The sequence below is a fragment of the Gymnodraco acuticeps genome, unplaced genomic scaffold (genome assembly GCF_902827175.1).
Source record: "Gymnodraco acuticeps unplaced genomic scaffold, fGymAcu1.1, whole genome shotgun sequence".
Classification (NCBI taxonomy): Eukaryota; Metazoa; Chordata; class Actinopteri; order Perciformes; family Bathydraconidae; genus Gymnodraco; species Gymnodraco acuticeps.
In genome coordinates, this window is record NW_022991273.1 from 757,563 (window position 1) to 765,721 (window position 8,159).

At 42.6% G+C, this 8,159-nt stretch overlaps 1 protein-coding gene across 4 annotated transcripts in view; it reads right to left on the reverse strand.

The window, feature by feature from the left end:
• cadpsa (Ca2+-dependent activator protein for secretion a) overlaps positions 1-2,690 on the reverse strand; it is a 235,858-nt gene extending 233,168 nt beyond the window's left edge. For all 4 annotated transcript variants that reach the window (XM_034239849.1, XM_034239848.1, XM_034239847.1 and 1 more), the window contains exon 1: positions 2,581-2,690. The gene's annotated coding sequence lies outside the window, so the exon portion shown is untranslated. The remainder of the gene's footprint in view (positions 1-2,580) is intronic.
• Positions 2,691-8,159: the final 5,469 nt, after the last annotated feature.

Consider the following 8,159-nt stretch of genomic DNA (forward strand, 5'->3'; position numbering starts at 1 on the left):
GGGACTAAAGGAGGGACTAGAGCAGGGACTAAAGGAGGGACTAGAGGAGGGAACTCGAGAGGGAACTGGAGAGGGAACTGGAGAGGGGACTCGAGAGGAAACTTGAGATGGGACTGTGGCAGCTGGGGCCAGAGCTGGGTCTGGAACCATGGCTGCGGGGGCCGGAATTGAAGCCAGAATAATGGCTGTAAGGTCCGGTTCTGGAGCCGGAAACATGGCTGTAAGGTCCGGTTCTGGAGCCGGAAACATGGCTGAATGGGCCGGCTCTGGAGCCGGAATTGAAGCCAGAATCATGGCTGTAAGGTCCGGTTCTGAAGCCGGAAACATGGCTGTAAGGTCCGGTTCTGAAGCCGGAAACATGGCTGTACGGTCCGGTTCTGGAGCCGGAAACATGGCTGTAAGGTCCGGTTCTGGAGCTGGAAACATGGCTGAATGGGCCGGCTCTGGAGCCGGAATTTAAGCCAGAATCATGGCTGTAAGGTCCGGTTCTGAAGCCGGAAACATGGCTGTGAGGTCCGGTTCTGGAGCCGGAATCATGGCTGTAAGGTCCGGTTCTGAAGCCGGAAACATGGCTGTGAGGTCCGGTTCTGAAGCCGGAAACATGGCTGTACGGTCCGGTTCTGGAGCCGGAAACATGGCTGTAAGGTCCGGTTCTGGAGCTGGAAACATGGCTGAATGGGCCGGCTCTGGAGCCGGAATTTAAGCCAGAATCATGGCTGTAAGGTCCGGTTCTGAAGCCGGAAACATGGCTGTGAGGTCCGGTTCTGGAGCCGGAAACATGGCTGTAAGGTCCGGTTCTGGAGCCGGAAACATGGCTGTAAGGTCCGGTTCTGGAGCCGGAAACATGGCTGTAAGGTCCGGTTCTGGAGCCGGAAACGTGGCTGTAAGGTCCGGTTCTGGAGCCGAATCCATGGTTGCTGGGGCCAGAACTGGGTCTGGAACCATGGCTGTGTGGGCCGGTTCTGTAGCCGGAACCATGGCTGCTCGGGCTGCTAGCCTGGTCTTGCGACGACTCCTCTTAGCAGCCGCCTGAATACTCCGTGGACCTCCATAAGCCAGACGAGTTCCGGAATACAACTCCTGGACAGGAGCAGGAACTGGGGCAGAAGCACGGGTTGACTTCAGGCGGAATCTACCTAGGCGTATGGTGCCAGGTTGGGAATTGGGAGACATGGAGTTAGCGTGCCTGGGGCTAGCAGGCCGGGAATCACATGTTTCAAGGAAGTCCAAAATCCAGTCAGGTAAGAACTCCACAAAACATAGTTTCTCTGCTGCCAACCGGTGCGCCTCTACCAGAGCGGCCCTCTTCTGCCGAACACTGGACGCTCCCTTCCACCAATCGAAGCAGCAAGCCAGATAGAAGGTAAAATGCTGTAATTCTACCTCCCATGGATCATCTGCTGGGTCCATTTGTTGGGTCGGTTCTACAAAACAAGGATTGAGGACCACCTCACAAGCAACAACCCTAGGCAGGTGTGGCAGGGCATTAAGAACATTACCAACTACAGGGGGTGTGACACGGCAACTGGGGACTCAAGCGTATCGCTAGCAGAGGAACTGAACTGCTTCTTAGCTCGCTTCGAGACACCACAGCAGCAATCAGCAACTTCACCCCGGCCCCCAACCGCCTCCAGCACCCCCCCACTTACTGTGGAGGAGCATGATGTGAGCCAATCCGCGGAGCACCTCACACACCAGGACCCCTTGGCTAACTAACAGTGAGTCCCATTGACTTGCATAGAGCTCCCTGAACGCTGGTAATAGACGAGTTGGGATGTCGGAGAAATGCTCTCCGCAGGCCCATTCTCACAGCGTTATAAACCTTTTTCTTACTCAATATCAAGCCGCACTTATTGTTTTTACTTCGGCTGTGAGTGTTTGTGTGCTCAGGATGAGTTTCGCTTGTTCTCGCTGTATCGCCGACCCGGAAGCCTGTCCGCTCCTCGCAGCAGCTGCAAGCAGCAACGAGCCTTGCAACGTCCCGACCAATCAGAGTACACTGGGCTCACAGGGAGGGGGGGGGGGCAGGAGCTCCAACAAGCCGTGTAAGACAGAGAGTGAATACACATACTATACAGAGATGCTGTTTGAGAAACCAATGTGAGTTTGGAACATTGAACAATGTAAATCTATTCTAGTAGACCTCAACTATGGAAATATGATCAGTAGAAATGGCCATGACATGGGACCTTGAACACCTGAAAGTCATACCTCTTAATCATCCTGCATGTGAAATAAATGTGACTGTGTATATATATATATATATATATATATATACATATATATCATTATTATTATTATTATTATTATAAATGCATACCTACTATTATTATTTATTACATTATAGATTTGATTTGTATACCCCTGGAAATAATTAATGCACTTTATTCCTTATTCCTAAGTATGTATGCTGCGTGTATTTGTTGTCTTATGTTGTGATGTTTTTTGTTTTGATGGCACCTTTTGAAAGGGAGAAGCATTTATTTATCTCATTGTACATGTATAATGCCATTAAACGATTATATTCTATCCATTTCCCCAGTATACAGGTAGACAGAAGGTAACAGATAATTGACTCACGTCATAGTAGCTCTGGACGGCGTTGATGAAGGCTTCGTCCGCCACGATCTGGGTGTCTCCGTTGAGGAAGGCCTGGAAACGCTCTTTGACCGTCTGCAGCTGCAGCTTACTGATCTGAAGGAAACAAAAAATATATTATTATTTTTAAACCACCACTAAAACACTATTTCCTTGTGGTGTGGCGCTAAAGATGCTGTTGCCGCTCTTATTAATATAATTTCCTAAACACTGAAACACATCGGAATACCAATGCATTTTTAACAACAACCAATTCTGCAGTTTAATAGGTGGAACCATTTTTTAAAGTTCATATTGGCCAAGACTCCTAAAGTAATCACATACTGTCAGATGTAGGGGCAGTCACATGCTGCTTTGTTATCTAATTCTAAAAGTAAATATTCTTGCTCAATATGTAGTAGAATGAATCTCTCACTGCAATCCCTTGTCAAAATAAGATGCCTGTGAACTTTTGCAAACCTCCGTCTAACCTATGCTGTATGTTCCAAAGATTCCATAGAGTGACAGGGTGCTGATGTGCACTGTGACAAAATCTATATCTTTCAAAATTGTTATTAATAATGTCAAATCTTGGAAGAAAATGTCCAAGAAGAATAAACGATTAAATGAAATTTAAGGACGATGAATAGCGTAGTCAATGCTTTAGTTAGACCCTCCAGAAAAACGTGATTCTGCGATCGCAGAATTTACCGCATAATCAGCAAAATGGCACAGATTTTTAAAAGGCCGCATATTTATCAAAAGGCCGCATAATCCCCGCATTTTTCCACACAAAGATGAGAAAAAAAAAAGTTAACTCGTCTTGACGTGAAGTGGTGATGATGATGACGCGACGTCATCAGCTCGCGCATCACAGAAGGTAAACAACACCGTAGAGTGAACTTGTGGAACTCACACGCGAGAGAAAACACCAAGATGAAAAAATCTAATCCATCTCATTTACCGACGAACATTTCTGCTAAAGACCGGGCAAAGCAGTACCCCGATGTCTTGCACGAAAGTGGGGGGAAACTATTCTGCACCCCGTGCAACTGTGTGGGAGCATAAGAGAACATCGACGGTGACGACCCACTTTGATTCATTCAAACATTCGAAAATGCTTTCTGCTGCTGCGGACAAGAAAGCCAAACAACTCACGTTCACCGAGGCATCAACCTCCAACACCCTTTCGAGGGCTACAAGAAACTAAGTGAGTAGCCTACAGGATTGAAGCTGGTCAGATAACGAACAAGTAAATGAAAACAGAATGAGGCGGAGAAGTGTGTGTGTGTGTGTGTGTGTGTGTGTGTGTGTGTGTGTGTGTGTGTGTGTGTGTGTGTGTGTGTGTGTGTGTGTGTGTGTGTGTGTGTGTGTGTGTGTGTGTGTGTGTGTGTGTGTGTGTGTGTGTGTGAGTGATAGAGTGTGATTAAAATAGCCCAATTGCTTTTACAATAAATAAACATTGAATGTGTTTAATTGTATAGTAAAGGGGTGTAACGTTAGTGGCAGGTTGTGTGTGAGAGAGAATAAATAAATAAGACAGCCCAATATTTATTTTTTCCGCATATTTCGCAACTTCCCGCATATTTCACCGCATAAAATCACATAAAACCCTGCATGTTTGATCGCATAATCGAGGATTTTTGCCCGCGTTTTTCTGGAGGGTCTATTTAGTGACAAGGAGATGATTTAGTGGGAATGCTGTTAACAGCAATCCCACTAACTGTTATTCTACGCACGAAAAGTTATTATTATTATTCCGCCGACTTTTTTTGGCCCTCTTCTCCTCCCGCATTGAACATCGCAGAAACTCCGTTCAAACATCAAAACGTTCAGCTCGGTCGGGAATCGATGGCTATTACTTTTCTCATTCTTAACTTTCATAATTCCAGAGATACATCCCATAATACATCACATTTGTAAAGGTCCCATGTCATGGCCCTTAAACATTTAAACACCTCAAACACCATCTGTTCATTCAGGCCTTTAGCCTCAACTAATATACAGTACTCAGCAACCTGTTCCTGTTTTGTTTTCTTCAGCCTATGTATCTGTATGATTATTATTACTTTTTGTTTTGTTACTTCCCATTGTAAAGCGTCCTTGGGTTTCGTGAAAGGCGCTATAGAAATTGAAATTATTATTATGGCCATTTCCACTGATCATAATTCCATTGTTGAGAATAGAGAATAGATTTATATTGTGCAATTTTCCAAACTGACATTGGTTTCTCAAACAGCATCTCTGTAAACTACGTGTATTCACTGAATTTCACTCTCTGCCTTTAACGGCTCGTTGTAGCTCCAATAGCTCCAGCCCCACCCTCCCTGTGAGCACAGTGTGCTCTGATTGGTCGGGACGTTGTGAATCGCGCTGAGCTCCGTGGAGGTGTTGTTTCCTTGTTTAGCGATACACAGCGAAACACAGCCAAACTCATCCTGAGCACACACAAAGTCACAGCCGAAGTAAAAACAATAAGTGTGGCTTGATATTGAGTAAGAAAAAGGTTGATAAACGCTGTGAGAATGGGTCTGCAGAGAGAATGTCGCCGCGATCCCAACTGTCTGTTATCAGCCAGGGAGGAGAGATCAGCAGAGCTGCCTGCACTGAATGTGTGAGGAAGTCCGTGGATTGGTCAATTTGGACCAATCAGCGGGGGCTTAACGTAACGGCTCCGCGGACGTAACGTAACGGCTCCACGGATTGGTCCATTTCGTTCCGGGTACGGTTGACATCATGCGTACCCGGAAGAATCAAATGGACAATGACGTATCTCCAACGAGGCGTTTTGGGGAGGTATTTTCTGTGTTAGAGTTTTACTCGCTACAGGGTGTACTTTGAGGGTTTTGACTCTGCACACCGTTTACATGCATAAAAACCTTCATAACACACAAGGGGACGGGTACTAACCGGAAAAGCATGACATGGGACCTTTAACATTGTAGTCAATGGAGGAAATCTTCAGACTTCAACAAATCTTCATGCGATTCAACTGCTAACTGTTCATTCATACTTTCACTCAGAAACCTCATTCCAACTTTAAAATGTTACACATCTTTCTGACATTATTCGTGTAAAAATAACTTTTAAATCTGATTCTTACTTTTAGAGATATTAACATTTGTTCAGACCTTGTTTTAGAGGTTTTCTTCAGATTTTAACATTAACTAGAGTGCGTGATGTCACAGCTAGAGGGTAAGAAATCTTGAAATTTGCCTTCATATATTTTTTTTAAACTGCCATAATTCCCAAACCCTACATTCCTGAGACATAATTTATCATGAAAAACGTAGGAAAACATCTCGTAGCTTGAAAAATGACAAATAATTAAGCAAAAATAATTAAACAAAATGCCTCTTGAGGGCATGAAGTGACAAACACTTTCAACATGCCTCCATTAAAGCCCATTGTAATTTCAGGCTGATATTTCCTCACGGTAGCAGCCGCACACCTTTAGTTAAACTGCCAAAAAGGCCACATTATTAACCCGAAACTACACAAAAATGACACTAGGCACAGCCCCACCTAGTGTCAGCAGAAAGTATTAAAAATAATGTCAGTCCAAAACAAGAGATTTTGTTTTAGTAACATGTTTTTAAAACATTATCTCTTTTCCACTACACTATCTTGAATATTTTAGTTTTTACATCACTACATTTATCTAACAGCTTTAACATTGTAAAGGTGTCACTTCGGACTCTGGGTAATTATGACAGCATGTCCTACTATTTTGAGACTTTGAACAAACCAGACCTTCATCTATTAATGTAGAAAATAGTCAGCACATTAAACCATTATGAAAGTAATCATTAGTTAGCTCATTGTTCAAAATGAGCTCCAACTCTTGCATCGGTAATAACAATAAAACAAATGATATAATATGATAGTATAACTTGTGTCAACTTTAAATACTTTAACACTTTCCTGATTATACTAGCATACTTTTACTAAAGTAACATTAACATGTTTAAATGCAGGGCTTTTCTAAGAGAGTATTTGGATAGTGTAGCATGGTCTACTTTTACTGAAGTAAATTATCTGAAAACTACATTAACCATGAATACTTCTAACAACTTATGGATGTTCTTTAACCAAGTGAATTTGACTTATCCAACCGAAGTGATCGTAACGTTACTTTGCAAACCGTCACCCCCCCACACACACAAAAGGACACGGTAATGTTATGATTCACTTCAATTATTGATAACTACGGAGCTTGCTAACAGAAAGGCACAAGGCTACTTCACTCATTTAGCTTGTAAAATAAAGAGCACAAACGGGCCGTTTCTCAATGTCGAGTAAAGCTGCTCCAGAGCCACTATTTCAAGCATACTACGTCATCGAGTGGCACCGAATTCGAGTCAAAGGAAAGGAGTCGAGGAGGGGAAATTAGAGTATTGAGAAACCTCTCCAGTGGCCTTTTATTTGTGCCGGAGGACCGAGAATCGAGGAGCGATAACGGAGGAGTGATAATCGAGGAACCACCAGACCATCCTTCGATGAAATCCTCAGACACTCGCCCCGCCCCCTTACTGTGTATCGCTCACTGATTGGACGATGCAGCACATGCACTGATCTGTTGCTTCTTGACATAAGAGCAGTTTCCCAGCGGAGTGAAGAAAACACATGAAACTAACGGGACTCACTCCTCAGTTTATACTGTGTTTTGTTTCAATTAATGTATCATTTAGTTACAAACATGTGATATATCTGAACAACAAAGTGGACAAAAATAATTGTATTCATTTATTGGAAACATTTTCATGATCGCTTTTTTCGTTTTACATTTTCATTTATTGTCATTTCCATTCAGTCAGTCATTAAGTACTATTTACATTTGATGAGCGGGAAAACCCATTAGCTCTCATAAACTTAGTAAATGATGAGTTCAAAAGCAATACTCTCAGTTATTGTTATTGTTTTATTTTTAATGGAAAAAGTTTCTGTCAAAAAGCAAGCGGGTAACATTAAAGCAGCATTAATTGTTAGGTGGCAGCACAGCAAGCTGTATCACAATATGGTGAACCATGGGCGTAAGAAGCATTCTGAATGTGGGCGGGGACATTTTTAACGGGTGGGGGTCCTCCCCCACGAAAACAAAAATAGATTTCCGGTATTCTGGATACTACACCTTGAGTTTATGTTCTAAAACATAATATTTGCATTGTGTATCATATGTTGACGCCGGGCTGTGTTTTAACGCACTTGACTACACTCTGCCATTGTGTGTAAATAAATTACAATGATTTGAGGGTGCATTGTGGATTTACAGTTTTAAAGTGAGCATAGCCTAGGATGTATGGAGTCAGATCAGTCTCAATATTAATAAATGCACACAATGATTCACAAATGTATTTCGGATTTATATATAAATGACTCTCTCCACAAAAATATGTTTCAATGCACACAAAAATATGTATTGTTGCATATAAATGTAAAAAAATCCACAGATAAAAAAAGTTTCAAAAATATAGGCACATTTCTGAGATATAAATATTTCTTGTTTTAAGTAATATAAAAGAAAACCACAATTAGTTATAATTTCCATAGTTTCCTCTTAAAAAAATATGCATTTGTCATTT